The sequence below is a fragment of the Mustela nigripes genome, chromosome 2, assembly GCF_022355385.1.
Source record: "Mustela nigripes isolate SB6536 chromosome 2, MUSNIG.SB6536, whole genome shotgun sequence".
Lineage (NCBI taxonomy): Eukaryota > Metazoa > Chordata > Mammalia > Carnivora > Mustelidae > Mustela > Mustela nigripes.
In genome coordinates, this window is record NC_081558.1 from 93,366,008 (window position 1) to 93,390,901 (window position 24,894).

The 24,894-nt window shown below is 37.3% G+C and overlaps 1 protein-coding gene across 4 annotated transcripts in view; it reads left to right on the forward strand.

Moving 5' to 3' along the window:
• Positions 1-24,894, forward strand: part of NCK1 (NCK adaptor protein 1) — an 81,525-nt gene that overhangs the window by 27,702 nt on the left and 28,929 nt on the right. Inside the window, exon 2 of one of the 4 annotated variants that reach the window (XM_059390984.1) lies at positions 7,619-7,727. The exons of the other annotated variants lie outside the window; for them this stretch is intronic. The gene's annotated coding sequence lies outside the window, so the exon portion shown is untranslated. The remainder of the gene's footprint in view (positions 1-7,618; positions 7,728-24,894) is intronic. 4 annotated transcript variants of the gene reach the window in all.

A 24,894-nucleotide genomic window follows, 5' to 3' on the forward strand; every position in this document is an offset into this window, starting at 1 on the left:
GTTAAGGTGAAAAATAACTCCAATGTAATGATTAATTGCATATTAAATATGTGTGAGAGTTCAGGTTACCACAAGTTTAGCATATATATGTTAGGAGAATATGGTTGCTGAGTAATGATATAATCTAAGCCTTATTTATACTGTATGGCATAGGGAAATGATAGTTCCACTGTCCCCTATGCTTTGTGTTTTCTTTTGGAAATATGTACAACTTGGAGCAACACTTTTAAGAGATACAGTAATTAGAGTCTATTAAAGAGTAACAACTGGAACAGCAAAGGATTAAGATGATGAAAAAAATCAGAAAACACAGTACAAATCTGGTTTTATTTAGTCCAGATAATTTGAGGAGATATTTTTAATTTTGATTGTAGTTTTGATGTAACTCAAGAGACTTTCTTGATATAATCTGATTCAGTTCTCTCATTTTACAAATAAGAAAATAGAGTTTTAGTTAATATGACATTCCCTGACTCAGAGTTAATAGCAAGGCAGTTTAATGGCAATCCCAGTTTGTTAAGCATATTTTATCTATTGGAACAGTAAAGCAGGGCTGGGACTAGAGTGAGACAGCAAGTTGCCTAGGGTACAAAATTGAAGGAGGTTGTCATTCTTAGATGCAGACCCTGCACTTGCAAGATCTTTATTTATCAGAGTAATATTTGAAGATGGTTTAAAATGTCAGATAGTTACAGGAGATACCTCCTAGCCCTGCAAATTAAGGATAGCCTGAGGAAGCTAGATGGAGTGATGATGGTGGAAGAGAATTATCCCTCAAGACCTAGCCCTCCGTGTATGGTAATCTGGCAGTTGGCAAGTACCTGTGAAGCATTACTTCACTTTTTGTGAGAACAGTGTGGGGTGCTCTATCTTTAGGCCAGGATTGGTTCCTGTACTCTTTTCTTTTTTTTTTTTCCCCCTTCAATCAGATCTCAGAGGCTTTAGTTTCCTCTGTGCCCTTTTTTTTTTTTTTTAAGATTTTATTTATTTATTTATTTGACAGAGAGAGAGAGAGAGATCATAAGTAGGCAGAGAGGCAGGCAGAGAGAGAGGGGGAAGCAGGCTCCCTGCTGAGGGGAGAGCCTGATGTGGGCCTCAATCCCTGGGATCATGACCTGAGCTGAAGGCAGAGGCCCAACCCACTGAGCCAGCCAGGCGCCCTCCTATGTGCTTTTAAAGCTGTTTTCATCCACAGCCTCTTGGGGGTTCTCTCAGCTTGGCTGGCGAGTTAGACAATCTAGACATAACTCTCATTCCTTTGCCTTTACAGCTCACACAGCCAAATAATGGAAACAATTTGGAGGTTAATAGTAGCAAAGACAGAGATTAACCCAAAAACCCAAATCTGCTTTTACTGTCATGACCTTTTTTTCTAGTTTCTGACTTACATTTCGGTTTTGAGAGTACAGTTACCTAGTTGAGCTGCATTCTCCTTAAGTAAAGGACATGTTTATTTATGAGGGTATTTACCCCCAGCACTTAGGGGTTAGAGGTTGTCTAGGCTAAATAAAACCCTCCATGTGTCAGGAGGATAATTTGTATTTCCCAGAACTTAAATGGATGACACATGAAGTATACAAGATGTTCTCCGAATATTAGTGGTTTCCTTTTTTGGCATTACCCTGTAAGGAGAATAAAACCAGAAAGTCCAGCCTTTGTCTTAGAACTAATGGGTATAAAGTTGTGCTGCCTATCTGGACTTGTCCTTTTTATACCTGGTGCCTACCTTGCCTCCTTAGGACCATTATATTATTTGTCCTTTAGGCCTTTGGAGTTCAAGACAGGACATTTGTTTTTATATTACAATTTAAAATAGGTGGATTCTGGGAACTAAGAGTTTATAAAGTAAAAAAATGGGTGGTTTTATTGGCTCAATCAGAGGTAGCTAAACATATATAAAAAGTAGCAGTATATTGGATCTAGTTTACAGATGCAGTTGGCATGCTGATGGGAGCAGAATAAGTTGAAGTCAGCGTTACAGATGAAGTTGTATTAGCAAGAAATAGAACTTTTCCCACTAGCCTCTAAGCTCTGTCAGGACAGATACAGCTTTGTAAGCTGGTTAGCTCATACTCTGCCTCGTACACAGTAGGGCCCAAAGATAAATAATAAATAAGTTGAAAGCTTGGTAAAATCAGTTATTTTGTTGTTTATAAGCTCCACATAGTGTTCAGTTAGGCTACATTAAACCCGTTCCAGAGTTTAACCACATACACACAGTTGTTAAATTTGGAAATATCTTTACTTGCTAGTATTTGGGTTTCCTCAATATCCATCATTTTTTTATCATTGTTTTCACATTTTTCTTATATGTGAAGTCTTTCTTTTAGAGTTCTCTTTTTTTTTTTTTTTTTTAACATTCATTCAGCAAATATTTATTGAACACAAAGTAGATGTGAGGTACTGTGAGAGACACTTTCAGAAAGTGGTTGTTTTTCTGTTTCCAGAATTGCTGTTCTTCTTCTCTTCGATCTGCTGTTGGATTTTCAGGTGTTTGCAATCTTCAGATAAGCTATCTAGCTGATCTCCGGCTAGCTGAAGTAGTCTCAGCCTGCTACTTCTCAGCCATCTTGACTCCTCCCTCTTTTTTCTTTTAAATTTTTTACTCTAGGGGTGTCTGGCTGACTGAGTTGGAAGAGCTTGCAACTCTTGGATTTGAGTTGGGGCCCCATGTTGGGTATAGAGATTACTTAAATAAACTTCAAAAAAAATAAATTTGATACTGTCTGTTCAGGTGCCTGTTATCATATATTGACCCTATTTGTTTGTTTTAACAGAAAAGTAATTTTAGTTTATGAAATGAAATATCCCGAGATAGGTTCTGGGTTGACGAAAATTAGATTTGGAGGCTGAAAAAATGGACTCCCATCTCTGTGGCCCTCTCACCGTCCAGGTTCTATATGGTGCCATTTACTTAGCTCTCAGGTTTAAGTCTTTTGGGGAAAGAGTAAGTACCTTTCCAATAACCCCTGTATGCATCCCAGGAGTCTTTCTGAATGAACCACTTGAGTTTTAAGCCCGTTCGTCGCTAGTCACAAGAATTAAGGGAATTTAATATTATTGGCCATGTGTGAATTGCATAAACTACTCCTGAATTCTTGGAACTCCACCTCAAGAATGTCAAAATAGAATTAGGATTGGGGATGAAGGGGATAGTTTCTGAAGAGAAAGTTGAGGTACTGTTATGAAAAGAAGGGAAAATGGATACTGGTATAGCTTAAAAGTCAGCTAGCTATTTTAACATTTTGATTGACTTAGTTTTGATTTTCAAGGGATCAGTGAGGTTTTTCAAATTAATTTTTTGAATTATCAAAGTAATACTTGAAATTCGATTAAAGTTTCAAATAGTGCTAAAAGGCCTAATAACAAAAAACAGCAGTTCTTTGCTTTCCTTTTTCTACCCCCTTGCCTCAAGAAGTAATCACTAAACTTTTTGAGCTGTATCAGCAGCAACAGCTTAAAAAGTTGAAAGTGATTACTTCTTGAGACAAGCAGGAGGGAAAAGAGGGAGGAGAACAAAGGATTGTTACTTTTGTTATAGGCCTTATAGCACTATTTGATATTTTAAACTATGTTCATGTATTACTTTAATATATAAAAAACATATAATTGTTAGTATTATCTCCTGATCCATTAATTTTAGATATCTACTGATTTTCTGTTAAGATAAAGGGAGGTTTGTATGTGTGTGTAGTAAGGAAGCTCTACACCCAACGTGGGCTTGAACTCACAACCCCGGGATTGAGAGTCAAATGCTCTGCCTACTGAGCTGGACAGGTCCTGCATTTATTTTCTTAATCTGTCTTTCTTAGCATCATTGTCTTGATAATGTATATTCATATTCAGCATTTTTATCATTATGACTATATAAACATATAGTTTATAGCTGACCCACCTCCTTCTGTTAACTTGTCTTTCTTGTGAATTTATTTTTTCTGAAATTTACAAGAAATTTGTGTGGTTCACGTTTAAAATTTTTTTCATTGTTTTTGAATTTATAGCTAAGTCTTCCCACACTCTCCAGCATTTCTATAAAATTTGTATTTGTATATAATTTTTCACATAGTCCTGTCAGATTAACTGTATCAGGTTTTTTTATTTATTTATTTTTTCCCCTGGAATCTTACTCCAAGTTGGACTGTTTATTCTAAACTGCTTCAGATCTTAATTTACTTTTGCTAGCATTCTGGAAATTCCTTTTGCTTTTCTTCATTGGTTTTCCTGCTTCTTAGATCCTTTGTCTTCTTTTGTCTTGTTTTACTCTTTTGTTTTGCTGGAACATATCCTCTGGTTTTTTCTTAAGTCAAAATGAATTGGAATTAAATTTTTTGAGATTGCCTGTCCAAAAATGACTATTCTTCTCTTATACTTAATTTTAATTGGTAGCTTGGCTGTATTTAGGAGTTATTTAAAGTGTATAGAGTTTCAGTTTTGCAAGATGAAAATAGTTTATGAGATGGATAGTGGTTGTGGTTGTACAATATTGTGAATGTACTTAATGCCGCTGAATTCGACACTAAAAATGGTTCAGATGGTAAATTTTATTTGTATTCTATTAGTTAGATAGGACTGCCATGACAAACTATCATGGACTGGGTGGCTTAACAGAAATTTATTGTCTCAAAATTGTGGTTGCTGGAGTCTAAGGTCAAGTTGTCATCAAGGTTGGTTTCTTCTGAGGGCCTCTGTCTTTGACATAATATAGATGGTTGTCTTCTCCCAGGATCTTCATATGGTCTTCCCACAGAGTGTGTCTGTGTTCTAATCACCTTTTCTTACAAAGACACTAATCGTACTGGGTTAGGGCCTACCCTGATGACTTCATTTTACTTAATTACCTCCTTAAAGACAGAGTCACGTTCTGAGGTACTAGAGGATAGATGTCAGCATCTGAATTTTGTAGGGGAAAAAATTCAGACCATATTATGTACCACAGTTGTAAAAATAATACATTAAAAATGAACTACAGAGACACCTGGGTGGCCCAGTTGGTTAAATGTCTGCCTTCAGCTCAAATCATGATCCCAGGGCCCTGGGATTGAGTCCTGCATTGGGCTCCCTGCTCAGCAGGGAGTCTGCTTCTTCCTCTTTCTCTGCCACTCTACCTGCTCATTCAATTTGCTTTCACTCTCAAATAAATAAAATCTTTAAGAAAAAAAAAAATGAGTACAGTCAATCATCCACCCATTCGTGTTTAGGTGACTAGTAGTACAATAAGGATTAAATCAGTTAATGGTTTACAGTTGTGGTATTAATTATGACATTAAATTCTTCATTATTTTATTTTTTCATAGATGGTTTATACCATAATTGCTCATCATTTAGCAGTTTTAGCAATAGTATTATATTCTTTTTACATTAGTAATAACATATGGCTGCTTCTTTAGATTATATAAAATGTAATATTCTTCAGATTATAGAATGGTAGTATGTTCCTTTTTTTAAAAGATTTTATTTATTTGACTGACAAGAGATCACAAGTAGGCAGAGAGGCAAGCAGAGGGAGAAGGGGAAGCAGGCTCCCTGCTAAGCAGAGATCCGGATGCCGGGCTCAGTCCCAGGACCCTGAGCCGAAGGCAGAATTTTAACCTGAATTTTGACCTGAATTTTGACCTGAGCCACCCAGGCGCCCCTAGAACGGTGATAATGTTCTTAAGGTGATCTTGGTACAGATTATTGTAATTCAGAGTAATAAGTAAAATTTTGTGATACCTGACGAAATAATCATATAGGGAGTAATGCTTTATGTATTGTAGGGCATTAATTAAATAAGTTGTTGAGAAATAGAATTACAGTTGATATTTTTTGAAGATTTATTTTAGGGGGGAGGGGCAGAAGGAGAGAGAATCCTGAAGCAGACTCCCCACTGCGCAGGGAGCCCTGTAAGGGGCTCAAACCCAGGATGCTAAGATTATGACCAGAGCTGATATCAAGAGCCAGCCACTTAACCAACTTAGCCACCCACGGGCCCCTGCAGTTGATATTTTTTGAGATCATGTTTTGCTTGATACGTCTTTCTTTACTTTCAGGCCTTCACTGTATGTCCTCCTAGTCTATAACTACTCAGTAAACATTTTGTCAAATGAATAAATGATTAATTTTGATAATGCACGGGACTTTTGCCTGTGTTGTATTTTGTGTTTGCTTATATTGGATTTTCCAAAGGCTATTTCTAAAAATAAATAGAATAAGGGGGTGTTTTATTTGACCTATTCTTTAAAAAAACAAAAAAGGCTTGGGATGCCTGGGTGGCTCAGTTGGTTAAGCCACTGCCTTCAGCTCGGGTCATGATCCCCAGGGTCCTGGGATGGAGTTCTGCATCTGGCTTTTTGCTCAGTGGGGTGCCTCCTTCTCTCCCCGCCTCTGCCTGCCTGCCATTCTGCTTGTTAAGGGTGCGTGCTCTCGTGCGTGTTCTCTCTCTGACAAATAAATAAATAAAATCTTTAAAAAAACAAAAACAAAAACTTGATTTTTTAAAAAAAGATTTTATTTATTTATTTGACAGACAGAGATCACACATAGGCAGAGAAGCAGGCAAAGAGAGATGGAGAAGCAGGCTCCCTGCTGAGCAGAGAGCCTGATGTGGAACTTGATCCTGACCTGAGCCAAAGGCAGAGGCTTTAATCCACTGAGCCACCCAGGCGCCCCTTGATTTTTTTTTTTTTTAAGATTTTATTTATTTATTTGACACAGAGATTACAAGTAGGCAGAGAGGCAGGCAGAGAGAGGGGGAGGGGAAGCAGGCTCCTCACGGAGCAGGGAGCCCGATGGGGGGCTCGATCCCATGACCCTGGGATCATGACCTGATCAGGGCAGAGGCTTAATCCACTGAGCCACCCAGGCGCCCTGCAAAAAAGGCTTGATTTCTTAAGGAGTCTTTATTTCAGACTAGTCTATAATTTTTTATTTTCCCCATGATGGGATTCTTACCCATTTTTTTTCATTCTCAGAGTGTTTAACAATTAAAATTACTTACAAGATACTAAGGTTTAAAACATTGAATAGAATAAAATCTTATGAATTGCCTTGTCTTTTTTGAGTTACTTACAGCACATAGAAGTTAGTTATTTGGGGATATTTTCCCCCCTTCATTGTTTACCAAAAGATCTGTAACCCAACCAAACTTCCGGAGTTAGTCACTTGGGTATTGTCACTCTGCTGATTTTTATCAGAAACAGGAAATTGTCAGGTTATGTGTTAAACAATAAAAGAATCTAAAATTGCATTTGTTTTAGCATGAGAGATTTCTCTTTAGAATTTTTTTCTATTACTAGCTGGTTCCTTCCTTTTCCAGTGTAACAACTGGCTTGCCCAAAATGGTCATATTTATTATGGCCTATACACACAGCAAACTATATCTTTCCTCATAGTTTACATATCATACACAATATGGTTTGGTAAAATGATACGACAAACTTAGTGTCATTTAATATATAGATATGCTGAATGGATTTGTAAAAGTTGGTTGGGGAAGAATGTGTTTTTAGGTGTTTGACCTGATACTATTTCTATATTTAGGTTAGCAGTTCTCTAGAGATTCTTAAAATACCTTTTAAGGAGTCTACAAGACTAGACTATTTCCATTATACTGAGATATTCATTTCCATTTTCACACTAGAGTTTCCAGAGGCTGTATGAATGCACTGGTGTTTTTATAATAAGATGTCAACATTTGAAGATCTGCAAAACTTAGTGAATATTTATTGCATGATGATACAGAATCATATGTGAGTATAAACAGGTCCATTTAAACTATAAGACTGAGCAGTGAATATTTTCTGCTATGTATTTTAGTTTACATTCAGTAAGATTGACACTTTTTGGGAGTGTGATTGAGATTTGACACAGTTATGTAATCACTACCACAATCTAAATTCAGAACAGTTCTTCACTCCTCATGCTTTGTAGTCCAGAATGTCATACGTAGCCTTTTGAATCTGGTTCAGTGAGATCATATATGGTTAATGTGTGTTAAACTTTATAAGAAGCTGTTAAACGTTACCCTTAGTAACTATATAAAACCGTAGCTATATTGTTTTGCATCTCCACAAGCAGTGTTAGAGTTCCCCATTGCTTTGCATCCTCACTGGTACCTGGTACTGTTTGTGTTTCCTCTCTCTCCCCCTTTACCTCTTTCCCCTCCCTCCCTTCCCCACTTTTTTACTACCTCTCATCTTTTGAAGCCATTTAATTCACTGTGTTGTGATATCGTTTTGTGGTTTTAATTTGCATTTCTTTAATGACTAATGATGTTGAAGATCTTCACATGTGCTTGTATATCATCCTTGTGCAGTATCCCCTCTTTCCAAAAGTTCGTATTATGCCACTTAAGACCTATGCTAGTATGGTAATGACCTTTTTTTACCGGGCGGGGTGGGGGTGGCGGGGAGTGAAAATCCTCTTCAGATTTTTTTTTTGTTTGGTGAAAATAGGTACTAATTTAGGTCTTTAAAAAGTAAAGTGGTGTGACTTGAACTTTCAGAAAGCAGGGGATACCTTCACTTCATCTTATTTTGGCTTCTGAAAGGTTTCGTAGGAATGCTCTGCTTGGAGATAGTGGGATAAACCTCTGTCATCTTTGGTGAAGTATCTGTTCAAGTGTGTGACCATTTAAAAATGTTAAATATTTAAATATTTTTGTTCCATGGCTTTTCTGGGCACAGCCTGAGGCAGTGATTTCTAGGGTGGAATAATACACCAGTGGCTCTGTTGGCCTGCCCTCCACAGCTTTGCAGTGGGAGTCATCCAGGCTGTTGAAAGCTACGTGATGACCTCCTCTTCTGAAATGGGAGAAACAGGCTTAATGATCTCTGAGTCACCTTTTGGATCCCTCTTCCCTTGTCTTGAAGAATATCTTGTGTTTGCAGTGGAGTAGCTTTCTGGTTTCATCCTATACAATCAAGAAAACTTGACAATCTTTCTTAATTCCTTCTTGTCTCCTTCCAGTTCAGATTGGCTGCTTCTTGGTGGGGTGGCTGATTAAATCTCATGTTCACCCTTACTCTTTTCTATGAAAGGATCCATTGTCTCTTATTACACTCCTAGTGTTTGATTCTGAATGTGTTTCTCATTTCTTTGCACTACAGCAGACTGAGAATTTCCTACCTTTTAAATTAACTTCTTTTTGATTAACATTTCCATCTTTAAGGTATTTTTTCCATGTTTACTATAAGCATTCAAGAGAAGCCAAGCCACAGTTTCAATACTTTGCTTAGAAATGGCCTCAGATACCCAATTTCATCCTCACAAATTCTGAGCTTCCACAAAACACTAGGACATGACTATGGTTCAGCCAAGTGCCTTGCCATCTTATAACAAGGATCACCTTTCCAGTAGCATGCACCTCATTTCTGTCTGAGACATTATCAGATTGGCTTTTATTATTATTAAAAAGCAAAATTCAGCTGAGCAAATTTAAAGATTTATTGGCTTTATTTAATGATTCATAAATTGGACAGTATCTCATTTAGCAGATAAAAGGGGTTACAGAGAGCTATACAGAATTAAAGGCTTTTATAGGAAAAGGAAGTTTCTAGCAAAGAGTGGATTGTTTCAGATAATGTCACCTTCTTAGGGAGAATGGAAGAGTCTGTTGAGTGGATTACTTTAATTGGTGCTGACCAGTTAATTCCAGATTGACTGGTTAAAGGTTACATTTCTGGGAGAGACTGAAACTGCAGTTAGGTTAGGGATTGAGTCTTACTCTTGGTTTGTTGATGTGGTGCTTAGCATGAGCAACTGCAGTTTGGGCCTATAGTCTCTTTTTTAACGTTGTCTGTATTTCAGCCAACATTATTTTGTTCATGACCACTTAGGTATTCTCTTAAGAGGGTTGAGGCTTGGTGCACCTGGGTGTGGCTCAGTTAGTTAAGCATCTGACTGCCGCTCAGGTCAGGGTCCTGGAATAGAGCCAGGCTCCATGCTCAGGTGTGTGCATGTTCTCTCTCTCTCTCTTTCTCTCTCTCAAATAAAGCCTTAAAAAAAAAATTAAAAAAAGAGGATTGAGGCTTTCCTTACAGCTCTCCACTTCTGACTCTTCAGAATAATTTGCCCTTAACATCTATTCATGGCACTGTAGAATTTTTCTAGCATGTACCTCCAGGTTCTGCTCATTATCCAGTTGAAAGTCACTCCCACATTTTTTAGGTATCCCTTAGCAACCACAGCCTCAATTCTTGGTACCAGTTTTTTGTCTTAATATATTTGGGCTGCTATTGTAAGGGCCTGTTTAGCCAGAGCGGCCCTACCTCAGTTGGACAGCCATTTTGTTGTTTATGCAGTAAAACTTAAATTGACCCTGTTATCCCCCCCCCCCCCACACTAGTTGAACTTATTTAAAAGCAAGACCGGGAAACCAGTCCCAGGACAGAGCCCAGATACAGGGGTGGGTCAGGTCAGGTCGAGATAACAGCCCAAATGTAGGGATGAGTCGAATGTAGGGATGAGTCGGGTCAGGTGGAGACATCCAATCAGTAAAGCGCGCATACTGTCTCCCTAGCTACCGTGAAGTGTGGGCCCCGCCTTTTTGGGGCGGGGGCAGTTCTCACCAAGGTGATAGGCTAGTGCGAATGTCTGCTATGGGGTGAATTGTAGTTCAGTTGGCCACCTGTGTGTGGCCAGGCTCAACCACACGGCCTTTGCTCTATAAAAGTTAGTCTGTGAGGCAGGGAGGGGGTGTGGTCGTCCTCTCTGTAAGGGGGGCCCCCGACCGGTGGGTTTGATTCTTGATGCTTGGCGTGAAATAAAGCTTTGCTCGACCCTCCGCTTTGTATCAGTCTCGCTCCTTTGACCATGGACCCAACATTGGGGACCCAACACTATAACAAAATACCATAGGCTGGGTGGCTTATAACAGTAGAAACTTAACTTCTCATAGGTCTGGAAGCTGGAAGTCTGTGATTAGGGTGCCAGCATGGTTAGGGGAGTCCTCCCTCCTCCATGTTGCAGGCTTCTTGTATCCTCACCTGGTGGAAGGGGCTGGGGAAGTACTAATCTCATTCATCAGAGCTCCAGCCCTTGGGACTAATGAGCTACCAAAGGCCCTGCTTCATCTTATGGGAGTTAAGATTTCAACATTAATTTTGGGAAGACCAAACGTTCAGACCATAACAATAGTATTTTCTTACTATGTTTTTATGTTTTATGTTTCTTTCAATTCAGACATTGGCAAATTTATCTTTTTAGTAGTTCTTGCTAAAGAGTTATCAATTTTCTTGATCTTTTCAGAGAACATCTGGTTTCAGTGGTTTTTCTCCAATTTTTGTTTCAGTCTCACTGATTTCTGGTCTTTATTCATGTCCTTCCTTCTGTTTCCTGTGGGTATAATGGGCTTTTCTAGTTTCTTACGGCAGAAGCTGACATTATTTATTACTATTGTTGTTGTTATTATTATTTATTCATTTATTTATTTATTTTGGAGCCTGGTGTAGGGCTTGAACTCATGACCTGAGCTGAAATCAAAAGTTGGATGCTTGGTCTACAGAGCCATCCAGGTGCCCCAGATGCTTACAGTATTGATTTGGGACTTGTTTTCTAACATCATTGGCAATCAATACTATAAATTTCCTTATAAGTACTACTTTAGCTGCAGCTAACAAATACTTACATGTTGTGTTTTCATTTTTACTTAGTTCAAAATATTTTCTAATTTCCCCTAAGTTTTTCTCTTTGATACATGAGTCATTTAGTATGTTGTCTAATTTCCAAATACTTCTAGATTTTCTAGTTATCTTTCTGATACTTCTAGTTTAATTCTGTCATAGAGAATGTCTGCTATGTGATACTAACTCTTTCACATTTATTAAAATTTATTTTATGTTCCAGAATATGACCTGTCTTGGTGAATATGCCTTGTGAACTTGAAAAGATGTTTATGTTGTTGTATAGTATTGTATAAATGTTGGTTGAGTCTGGGTTTTTTTGCTGCTTTTCTACATATTTTATGGATTACTGAAAGTAGTTGCAGTTTTCAAGAATAATGGTTTTATTTACTTCTTTTCATACTGATCATTTTTACTTTATTAATTTTGCAACTCTGTTAAGTATGGATACATTTAAATTTGTTGTATCATCTTGATGAATTGACCTTTTTCTCATTATCTCATGTCACCCTACCCGGTGATTTTCCTTGTTCAGAAATCTCCTTTGTCAGATACTTCTATAGCAACTCCAGCTTTCTTCTGATTCCTGTTTGTATGATCCTTTTACTTTTATGCTGTGTATCATTATATTCAAAATAGGTTTCTGATAACAGTTGAGTCTTTGTTACTTTGATCACCTCTCTGTCTTTAATTAAGACCAATTATTTAATGATTGATATCTTTGAGTTTAATTATGTGTTATCTATTTCTTGTGGGGTTTTTTTTTTTTGTTTTTTTTTTTTTTTGGTGAAGATTTTATTTATTGTCTTTGGCTCAGGTCATGATCCCGGGGTCCTAGGATCGAGTCCCGCGTCGGGCTCCTTGCTTGGCAGGGAGTCTGCTTCTCTCTCCACCTCTGCCTGCTTATGCGCTCGCTCGCTCTCTCTCTGACAAATAAATAAAATCTTTTTTAAAATCTTTAAAAAATAAAAAAAATTAAAAAAAATTTTAAAGACTTTTTTTAAAAAAATTATTTGACAGAGACAGACACAGCGAGAGAGGGAACACAAGCAGGAGAGTGAGAGAGGGAGAAGCAGGTTCCCCGTGGAGCAGGCAGCCTAGTGTGGGGCTTGATGCCAGGACCCTGGGATCATGACCTGAGCTGAAGGCAGATGCTTAATGACTGAGCCACCCAGGTGCTCCAGAGTACTTTTTTAAGTATCCATTTTATTGTCTCCACTGGTTTTGGGTTATGGGTTATATCTCTTTGTCTTACTTTTTTTTTTTTTAAGTGATTGCCCTAAAGATTATAATATACTTTTCACAGTATATCTAGAATTTGCATTTTGCCACTTAAAATAGAACATAAAACTTTACAGCCATATAGGTCCCATTGCCCTCCCCACTTTATATAGTTGTTAATTGTCATATAGTTGTTGTCAATTGTTATTGAATTCTACATATGTGAAACTCCCGTGTTAGTATTATAATATTCCTTTTCAAGAATTACGTGTGTTTTAAAGAATTTAAGAGATGAAAAAGAATCTTATTATATTCACCAAAATATTTACCATTTTTTTGCTCTTCTTTCATTGCTGAAGTTTCATGTTTCCCTCTGATAATCACTTGTCTTTTAGCCTTAAGACCTTCCTTTACATTTCTATTAGAGGCAGTCCACTGGGCAACAGAATGGCTTAGTTTTTCTTCATCTGAGAATGTCTTTATGTCATTTCATTCCTGAAGGGTATTGTCACTACATACAGAATTCTGGATTTTTGGTTGCTTGCTTTCAGTATTCTTTTTTTTTTTTTTTTAAATTTATTTTCAGCATAACAGTATCATTATTGCTAACATTATTCTTAAGTTATGGTAATGGTTTTTGGTGAGAAGTCCTTAGTTACTCAGATTGCTCCTATGTCAGGTTTTCTTAACTTCAGCACATTGGGCTGGGTAATTCCTTATTGTGGAGGCCTGTCCTGTTTATTATAGGATGTTTAGTGGTATTCCTGGCCTCTCCTAGTAGCACAGTCTTGTCACCCTCTCCAGTTGTGACAATAAAAAATTACTTCAGGCATTGATAAATAATCCCCTTGAGTGTGACATAATCCCCAGTTAAGAACCACTGCCATGTGGGCACCTGGGTGGCTCAGTGGGTTAAAGCCTCTTCAGCTTAGATATTTTGTATTGATCTGTCTTCAGGTTCATACCGTCTGTCTTCTCTTGTAGTATGCTGAATGGCAGCCTCCAAAAAGATATATTCATTTCTTAATCCCTGGGATTTATATTAACCTCACATGGCAAAAGGTGTGATTAATGACTTTAAAGATTTTGAGAGGTGGAATATATCTTGGATTATCTGATGAGCCAGAAGTACAGGGACGTGTGACCTAATGAGGCAGGGGGAGATTTTAAAGAAGAGGAGGAAGAGGCAGTGTGACCACAGAGGCAGAGTTAGAGTGATGTAGCCACAAGGAATACTGACAGCCACCAGAAGCTAGAAGAGAAAAAGTGCACATTCTTCCCTAGAGCCTTCAGAGGTAGTACAGCTCTGTCAACACCTTGATTTCAGATTCCTTGATTGAATCCTATTGATACCATCAGATCTATGACAGAATTTATTTTAAACCACCTGGTTTGTGGCACTTTTGTTAAGGCAGCCATAGGAAATTAATACATCTGTCATCTTGATTCTGCTATTCAGCCTCTCTAATGAAGTTTTTATTTCAAATATTGTGATTTTTAGTTCTTTAATTACCCTTTGATTCTGTTTAATAGCTTCTTCTCAGATGAGACTTACCTTTCTCTGTTTTGAGAGTGTTCACTTTACCTTATAGAACATGGTTATAACAGCTGCTTTTAAGTCTTGTGATAATTCCAACATCTGGGTCATTTCTTGGTTGGCATCTGCTCATTGTCTTTTTCTTCCAGCTCTTACTGGCCAGATTTTCCTGCTTCTTTGTATTTTGGACAATTCTAGATTGTATACTGGACATTGTAAATATTATTTTGTGAGACTTTGGATCCTGTTAAAATCCCTTGGAGAATTTTTATTTTGCTGTTGTTTTAGCAGGTATCAATCTGACTAGATTCAAGCCAGTCTTTCTGCTTTTTGTGGGCAGTAGTGCCAGCATCCGTTTCATTTTCTAAACCTTTGCTGTTATGTTTGAATTTGTGTGTTGTCTGTAATAGTCAGGGATGGTCTGGAACTTGGGTGGTAGTTATTTTTGTACTTCAATTTTCAGTGCTTTTTAAACTGGTATACCTGGCTATGCCATCTGGATTTGTAATTGACACTTATCCAGAGGAAAAACAAACTTATTTTTATGACAAGGGATGTGGTACAAACTAGAGCAAGGTGCCCACCAAAGTTGGACCCTTACTCTGTACAGGGACTAGGAGCAAGAATGAGTTAAATCTTGTTGAATGTTTACATTTTATTTATTCATTCATTCCTTTACTTGAGGGAGTATGTGTACACAGTGGTATGGAGAGGTAGAGAGAGAATCCCAAGAAGGCTCCACATCCAGTGCAGAGCCTGATAATGGGGCTTGATTATACAACCCTGAGATCATGACCTGAGCCAAAACCAGAAGTCAGATGTCCAACCAACTGAGCTACCCAGGTGCCCCCATTGAATGTTCACATTTTAAGGAGATGGCTCTCAGTTCTGAGAATACACCTCTAGGTAGTAGAAGATTTATATTTCAAAGGGGCAGTGCAAATATTTATAATTTCAAGCTTTCTAAAGTAACTGCTCTACAGGGGGTTATAGGGACCTCTCTTCTTATCACTAAGTTTGGGCTGGAACAAACAGTAAATTCTTGCAATATCTAGCTTCCTAGTGTAGGAACTTAGGGGGCTGGAGTTGTCATCTGAGGGATGCGGCCTTTAAGCCTTTAGAAACAATGCTAGTGTTTATTCAGTCTTACAGTGTGAGAGTGTGGACAAAATCATTTAGCCTGCAATTTTTAATGGGCCAAAATTGAAGCCTAGTCAAGAAGAGGGCTTAGAGGAGCCTATTTGAGAAGAGAGTCTTTGTCATAGATTACCTTCACTGGCTCTTTTCTCATGGGAATTTTCCCCATATTTACCTATGCCCAGCAACCCTCTTTCTGGTTCCTTTTACCAGAAAGGTTAGGTTCTCTTATTATGAGTTTGTCTTTCATGTTGTTACTCAGTTCTGGGTATGGCTGTGCTTGACTTCAGGTAAAGCGGTGAGATAGTGGGTATTTCCCTTATAGTCTTTGTACCAACTAGTTACTTTTTCTTTTCCTTTATCCGGAGGAGTAGGTTTTCTTTTGTGGTCTTACTGTATGTACCATCTCCACCATTGTGGCAGTGGTACAGATCCACAGCTGAGGCTGGCCTTGGACCAGCACTGGAAGAGGGGGAAAAAGGAAGACATAAAACCTCAGGGATTTAACTCGCAGTCTTCTGGCTTTCAAGAGCTTTTTTCCCCTTTTGTCCAAATGAGCTTCTCTTGAGCTTTTTCCTGACTGCACCTGCTGTGTAATTTCCTGTTATGCCTACCTTTGGGTCAAAGCCAGAAAATAAAGCAGGAGGGGGGAAACCAAAAGGAAATTTATTGTTGATGTATTGGTCTTTTTTCAGATTGATTTCCCTTCCCAACCTGCCTATTACTTACTTTTCAGAGTCCTCAGGAGCTGAGTCTTTGTATTATTTCTGGAGATTTTAGTTGTAATCAGTTGGAGAGAGAGGCTGCAGTGGGCTTATCCATTTCCTCTGGAATTAAAGGTACTTAGGCCAGTGAATTTTAATATAACTGTGTGGAAAAGTTGACTTGGTAAAGCTTTAGATTCCACATTACAAACTAGTATTTAAGAAACTCTACCACTTGTCAAGTTTTAGTGAAGAATATCCACAATTATCTAAAAAGATTCTTGAAAGTACTCTTCTTTTTCCAGCTACATATTTGTGTGACATCAAGTTTTCTTATCAAGCAGAATAGTATGTTGCAATACATTAAATGCAGAAACAGATATAAGAATCTATTAAGTCAGACATTAAAAAGATTTGGAAAAATGTAAAATAACACCACTCTTCTCACTAATGTTTTTGTGTGGGAAAACATAATTTTCATAAAAATGTTCCATATTGAATTAAATATCATATTTAATTGAATTTTAAAATATCCAAACATTTTTCTCACTTTTAATTCCCAGTGTGGTAAGTGTTGGTAGATAAAGCCAACATAAAGAAAACCTTTTTGGGTCTTCAGTTTGTAAGTATGTAAAGGGGTTTTGAGACTAAATAGTTGGAGAATTGCTGATTTAGTAGGTAGAAGATTTCTGTCCATCTATAACCTGTACCCTTATTTTCTGGTCTTTAAGAGGCAGCATGGTACTGCAAATTGTTAGAGCTTGAAGTTGAGGCCGCTGGCTGGTCAGTGAACTGTAAATTTTGTATTGTCCCAGTGACACTAAGTGAGTTCTTTACTTTCACTTTGGTCCTATTCTTGTAATATCCAGATCAGGAAAGGCCAGGAGTATGATCAAGTATGTATAGGTCTAGTTTGGGAATGAGATTGGAGGTGAGTTTGAAAAGCAAATTGAGATCAGGAAAATAAGCCCAGGAGTAATAGACAAGCAGGATGTGAGCAGTGTACACAGGGACTTGATGTCAATTCCAGGGTCCATGATACTTGTATTATCAGAGCAGGGCCGGCAATCGGTGGGGATCAAGATAAGCATTTCCCATTCTATCAAAGAAAGGCAATACTTGATTTCAGGCAGTAATTGGTCACTGGTTGGTAAGGTTCAGGTGCCTGGGTTCAGGTGCCAGGTACAAGGACGTAGACCAAAGGACAGGAATCCTGTTCCTGAAAGCAAGAGTAGGGGCCAGGAGCAGCCAAGTGTAAATTAAGCAGCCAAGTGTAAATTAGATGAGTGTAGTTGAAAACATGGAGCTGAAACTTTTATAGGAGAATATAGAATGTTAAGTGACCATCTTTACAACCAGGCCTCTTGGCTGGACCAAAGAACAGTGGGGTTGTATCATATTCAGTTTATGTAATTTGAACTAAGCTTGGCTAAAAGAGATCAGGAGGGAAGTGGTTGTTAAAATAGTGCAAATGTTTCTACCCAGTCTACTCTTAGTTTATGCTTTAGAGTAGGCATGAGTAGGCATTCTCATTTGGCCTCAGTTGTTGTCCCTCTTGTGTAAGCATGTCATTACTATTTCTTGCGTTTAAAGATTATTTTCCCTATTATCAGGATTCTGAATTCAAGTTAACTCTTTTACCTGCTGCTTACTGAAGAAATAGTCATCAAAGCAAAGTTTCTTTTTCATTTCTTTTTCCCTCAGTTCCCTATCATTTCTTTTTCCTCATACTATCTCCATGTTTCCGCACACCTACTTTGCGTTTTGGCTGCCAATTCCTGTTAGTTATAGCTTTCAGTTGGTTTTCTCTTCTTATAGTACATTTTGTAAAAGTATAGAGTAATATTTTTGTAAAACACTCAAACCACACATATCTGCGGAGTATGGACTAAGTTTTATCAATCTCTGTACTAATGTAATCAAAAGCTGCCACTTTGACAATTTGATGTATATATATCCTCCCAGAACTTTTTAATGCATATACAAATATTATGTAATGGAACTTTTTAAAAAATAGAATTATAATGCTATTGTTTTAGAATTTGCATTTTTGCTTAATATTTATTGGTCATTCTGCATGCAAGTGCTTACAGTTTAGACACTGTCAGTGTATTTCATTCCTTACTTTTCACAGTTCCTAGCAGTGCCACAGCAAACATTTTTACATGGATACTTTGAATACTTGGATTATTTTTTTCCTGTAGTATGTAGATTGCTGATTCAAAGAAATGTGCATGTAAAATTTTGACAGTTACTGTCAAGTTGTTCTTTAAAAATTTTATACATAAAATATAATAATCAAGTTAAAATGATAAATGACGGAGAAAAATTTATATCAAAGACAAAGGGCAAGTATTCCTACTATATAAAGGGCTTCTAAAAGTTGGAAAAGAAAAGCCATACCTTGGGAAAATGGGCAAAAGATATAAACAGGTAGTTCACCCAGAAAAACAAAAATAAATGTCCCTTAAATTTGGGGATAAGTGCTTAATTTCACTAATGGAGAAATAATTAAAAACTGCTTTGAAATACCAGTCCTTATCTGACAGAAATCCAAGATCCATATTTAGTTGGTAATTCTGTGAGGAAATAATCATTCCCATATATTGTGGAAAATACAGAGGGATAAAGAAACTATAGATAGGGTATTTGGCACCATCTCACAAAATTATATAATTGTTAAGATTCAACTCAGCATTCTTATTTCTTTGACTCTAACCCAAAGTCACACTAACAGAAAAACAAAATGACATGTATATTAAACTGTTCATTGCAACACTAGTTATTATCAGAAGACTGGAAATAACTCATTGTCAGTAAGGTCAAGTTGAGGAAACTGAGATACTTCTATAATGATGAAGTACTGGGCAGTAGTTAGTTACTGGAAAAGAACTCTGATCCTGCTATGGAATGATGTTCAAGATATATTGTTGAACTTAAAGCAAGGTTCAGACAGTACATAATGTGCCCCTTCCTTTGTGTGTGTACATGATTTGTTGTGAGGGAGTATGAAAATTAGAATTTCTAATTTATATATGTTTTCTTTTACATATTCAAAAAGCAATAATAGAAAGATAAACTAAAACCAATAAAAAATGGTTATCCTGTAGGGAGAGGGAGAGAAAAGAGAGAGAAGGTGAGTATGGAAGCAGAGCTCTCTGAGTGTACCTTGTTCGATTGTTACACTTTTTAGAACCATCCAAATGCATTATATAATAATGAAATAAAATTAAATTTTAGGGATACCTGACTGGCTCATTCAGAAGAGCATGCAGTTCTTGATCTTGGGTTTGTGAGATCAACATTGGGTGTAGACATTACTTACATAAATAAATAAACTTTAAAAAAGATTTTATTTATTTGACAGTGAGAGACACAGCAAGAGAGGGAACACAAGCAGGGGAAGTGGGAAAGGGAGAAGCAGGCTTCTCGCTGAGCAGAGAACCCTATTTGGGGCTCGATCCCAGGACTCTGGGATCATGACCTGAGCCAAAAGCAGATGCTTAATGACTGAGCCACCCAGGTACCCCCCCAAATAATTAAATTATTAAAAGAAAAAATAAAGTGATCTCCAAAAAGTGGAAACAAATGAATCTAGTTTTTATATAGTTGGTGTTCTAAACACATATATTCTGCCTTTCTTGTAGGGTCTCTGTACTAATGTAATCAAAAATGTTCTTAGGGGCGCCTGGGTGGCTCAGTGGGTTGGGCCGCTGCCTTCGGCTCTGGTCATGATCGCAGGGTCCTGGGATCGAGTCCCGCATCGGGCTCTCTGCTCAGCAGGGAGCCTGCTTCCTTCTCTCTCTCTCTCTCTGCCTGCCTCTCAGTGTACTTGTAATTTCTCTCTGTCAAATAAATAAATAAAATCTTTAAAAAAAATGTTCTTAGTAAAACAGTCGCAATTTCTAAAAGCATGTATAGCTAGCAGATCATTTTGGAAATGGTAGATCTGGGCAGTGGTCATCAGTGGCTGATAAACCCATTAGGTGAAGGTTTGATGGGGAACATGGTGGGTGAATCAGTTTGATGCTACTGTATCCACTGTTCATCTTAAACATCAGCCAGACCAGGGTGCCTCCTGTATTATGCCAATAAGTATTTCTCGAGAATATCTATGAAGTATTCTTTTTTTTTTTAAGGTTTTATTCATTTATTTGACAGAGAGAGTGAGTGAGTGAGAATACAAGCAGAGGGAGAGGGGGAAGCAAGCTCTCTATGGAGCTGGGAGCGTGGTGTTGAGCTCTCGCAGGACCCCAGGATCATGACCTGAATTGAAGGCCGTTGCTCAACTGACTGAGGCACCCAGGTGCCCCATCTGTGAAGTATTTTTGCATCATCAACAACAAAAGAATCTGGGGTGGGGTGGGGCAGTAAAGGCTCTAGTTAAAATTACCAATTTACAGGAAATAGAGGAGATAAAGGATCACCATGAGGACGCACCTCAATCAAATCCAGTGTGGGAAGTGCTACAGGACAAATGGAGGCAGGTTCTTCAACAAATAAATGGCATGGAAATAGTGGGGAAAGAGGACTGTGTTATGTAGATTAAGGAGATATAAAACATTAACCAAAGTGCAATATACAGACTTAGTTTAGATCCCAGTTCAAACCAACTATAAAAGACTTTTTATTTCAATAGACTCAGTGAAACTTGAATGTCAGTACTGGATGAAATGAAAGAATTGTTTGCAGGTTCTCTTAACCTTAATAAAGAAACACATTTTTAACAGTACAAGTTTTTAAAAAATACCTTGATAACTGAATTTCAGTATAGTTTATTTTATTTGCAATGCCATGTATTTTTATGCACCTAAAACCTTATTCTGAGTAGGGGGTTATAGGTTTTACCAGACTTAACCTTTTTGCTACAGTGTGGTGGCCCATGGCAAAAAAGGTAAAAGACCCCTTGATTTTTTTTTTGTGGGGTATATGGTTTTTTTTTTTTTTTAAGTATTTATTTGGGGTATGTGTTCTTATCTGTTAGTATTTATAGGTGAAATCATAGGATTCCAGTATTCCCACCAAAAATTAGGGGGGATAAATGAACTGCAAAGCCAGAGTATTGGTAATTGAAGTTGGGTGATAGCTGTGGGGTTCATTATACATTCATTGTATTTTCTTAATAGCTGCTGATGATGAACATCTTTTTATGTGTTTGTTTGCCATCTCTATATCTTCTTCATGTTTTTTGCTCGTTTTCTAACTGAATTTGTTTTTCTACTCTTGAGTTTTTCCTTTATGGATCTTGCTTTTGTTGCCAAGTCTAAGAACTCTTTGCCTAGCACTGTATCTTGAAGATTTTCTCCTATGTATTTTTCTTAAAGTTTCATAGTTTTACATTTAAGGTTGTCATTCATGTTGAGTTTATGTTTGTCTAAGGTGTGAGATTAGGTCTTGTACTTTTTTTGTGGGGGCGAGGGATATTGATGTCCTTTTGCTTTAGCATCATTTGTTGAGAAATCTTCCCCCCACCCCCACTGAATTACTTTTTGTACCTTGATCAGAGAGAGAGCCAGAGAGAGGGTGCACAAACAGGCAGAGGGGCAGGCAGAGGGAGAAGCAAGTGCCCTGCTGAACAAGGAGCCTGATGCAGGACTTTGATCCCAGGACCCATGGATCATGACTGAGCCAAAGGCAGACACCTAACTGACTGAGCCACCTAGATGTCACCTAACTGACTGAGCCACCAGGTGTCCCTTGGGTTCTCTTTCTTTTCCACAACTGCTATTTGTTTCTTTGCTGATACCATGCAATCTTGACTACTCTAGCTATATAGTAAGCTTCCCCCATTTTTTTTTAAACTTTAAAACATTTTAGTTACTCTAGTTATTTTGCCTTTCCATCTAAATTATAGAGTAATTGTCTGGATATTAAAAAATAAAAATTCTGGGACTTTGATAAGAATTATGTAAACCTGTATACCAATTTGGGAAAAAATAACATCCTCACTATGTTTGAGTCTTCTATTTCAAAAACACTTTTATTTAGATGTTTAATTTCTTTCGTCAGCATTTTGTAATTTTCAACATATAGTCTCCTTCATGTTTTGTAAGGTTTGCACCTCTTTTCATTTTTTTTTTCCTTTTTTATCTTAGTAATTATAAGTGGTATTGCTTTTTTAATTTTGGTGTCCATGTGTTCATTGATAGTATATAGAAAGACAGTTGATTTTTTGCTTGTTGATCTTCTGTCTTGCGACCTTGCTGAATTCACTAGTTAATACTAGGAGGGTTTGAGTGGTTTTTTGTTTGTTTTGGGGGAGCAATTTTTGGTGGCTTTTAGGATCTTGTCTGTAATCAGTCATGTCATCTGTAAATAAGGAGAGTTTTATTTCTTCTTTATCTGATCTATATGCCATTTATATCGTTTTCTGCCTTGCTGAGCTAGCTAAAACTTGTAGCGCTTTGCTGAGTAAGAATAGTGAGAGCACATACCTGCCTTGTTCTTGATTGTAGGAGGAAGGCATCTCTTTTACCATTAAGTAGTTGTTAGCTGTAGGTTTTTGTAGATCCTATTTATCAGGTTGAGGAAGTTCCCTTCTATTTCTGTTTTTCTGAGAACTCTTATCATGGGGGTTGAATTTTGCCAGATGCTTTTTCTGCATTGAGTAATATGCTCATATGATTTTTCTTAGCTTGTTAATGTGGTGAATTATACTAATTAATTTTATATATTGAACCAGCTTTGCTTCCCTGGAAAAACCCTACTTGGTCATGGAGTATTAATTCTTTTTCTATACTGCTGAATTCTGTTTGCTAATATTTTGTTAAGGATTTTTGGATCTATATTAATGAGGGGTATTGGTTGGTAATTTCCTCTTTTTATACTGTTTAGTTTTGACATCAGTTAATATCAATTTCAAAGGTAAATTGGGCAGTATTTCCCCATTTCCCTTCTACTATTTTTTAGAAGGGATTATTTAGAATTGGTGTAAATTCTTTAAATAATTGGTAGAATTCTTGAGAAATCATCTAGACCTGGAGATTTCTTTTTGGAGGTGGAATTTTCAAGTTACGAATTTAAGTTCCTGAATAGTTACAGGGCTATTCATATTATCCGTTTCATATTGAGTGTGTTTTGGTACTTTTGTTTGTTTGTTTTTGAAAAATTGGTCCAGTTCCTCTAAATTGTTGAATTTGTGTGTGTAGAGCTGTTTGTAGCATTCCCTTATTATCCTTTTGATTGGAGGAGAGAGCTTTGACTAACCCAAATACAGCTTAGAAAGTAGGGTCAGTCCCCATGAGTTGCATGGCTAATACAATAATAGTAAGTTGACAATTGGAAGGATAATTGGGATATTGATAGGAAAGTAGTAGTACAACCTACAGTAGTGTCATATCAACTCTAATTTTCTATAGAATGTAATTTGCTGGTTTTATGTGATTATTCTTCTAGATGAATTTTAAAGTCAGTTTGTCAAGTTTCAAAAGAAATTCCTTTGGGGCCTAGGATTAAATTTCATTAAATTTGTAGATTACTTATAAGGGTGTGGGTGTACAGGTTCCCACAGGGAAGGAATCAGAGTTGGTGTTCAAGTATGCCAGAAAAAAAAACCCTCTGCTTTCTCTTGCCTCAGAAAGTCATCACTCATTGTAAATTTTTTGTATCATGAACTAGTAATTATTTATCCTTGGTTATAACTTTTTATTTGTGAGTAATTTCAAACAGAAAAATTATAAGAATACAAATTGATTTTTCTGGTTTCTCTATTCATTATTTTTTGAATACCACATCATCTTCTTATTTTAGCATTATTAGTTATTTCACTGCTGTATACACATGAGTCATTCTTTCAGGAGAATATGTGGTAGGTTTTGAGGCCTTGCAGTGCCCCCAAAAAGCATCTACCTTCTAACCACAATGTATCTGTACTTTAATGCTAGTGGATGTTGAATTCTAGATTAAAATCATTTCTTTGGGGCGCCTGGGTGGCTCAGTGGGTTGAGCCGCTGCCTTCGGCTCAGGTCATGGTCTCGGCGTCCTGGGATTGAGCCCCGCATCGGGCTCTCTGCTCCGCGGGGAGCCTGCTTCCCTTTCTCTCTGCCTGCCTCTCTGCCTATTTGTGATCTCTGTCTGTCAAATGAATAAATGAAATCTTAAAAAAAAAAAAAAAAAGTTAAAAAAAAATCATTTCTTTGAAAATATTGAACAGCTTACTTTGTTGTTGAGAAAAAAGAATGCTGGGACTCCTGAGTGGCTCAGTTAATTGTCTGCCTTCAGCTCAGGTGATGATCCCAGAATCCTGGGATCCAGTCTCACATCTGGCTCTCTGCTCAGCAGGGGGCCCACTTCTCCCTCTGCCTGTGGATACATGCACTCTCTCTCTCTGACAAATAAATAATAAAATCTTAAAAAAAAAAAAAAAAAGAAAAAGAAAAAGAAAAAGAAAGGGGATTCTATTCAATATCCAAACCTGAAAGCTGAATTTATTTGCCTGCTAAGCCAAGGGTAGCTGTTATGTAAAATAAATCTCTCTGAAAGCATGGAGCTTATCTAATAAATTCAAGAGTGAGTTAGGCTTGTAATTTTCCTTTCTTTGTTCTCAAAGAGTTTGTATAAATTGGAAGTACTTGTTCTTTGAATTTTAATAAAACTTGCGTATAAACCATGTGGTCCTGCTGTTCATTATGGGAAGATTTCTTTCTTTCTTTCTTTCTTTCTTTCTTTCTTTCTTTCTTTCTTTCTTTCTTTCTTT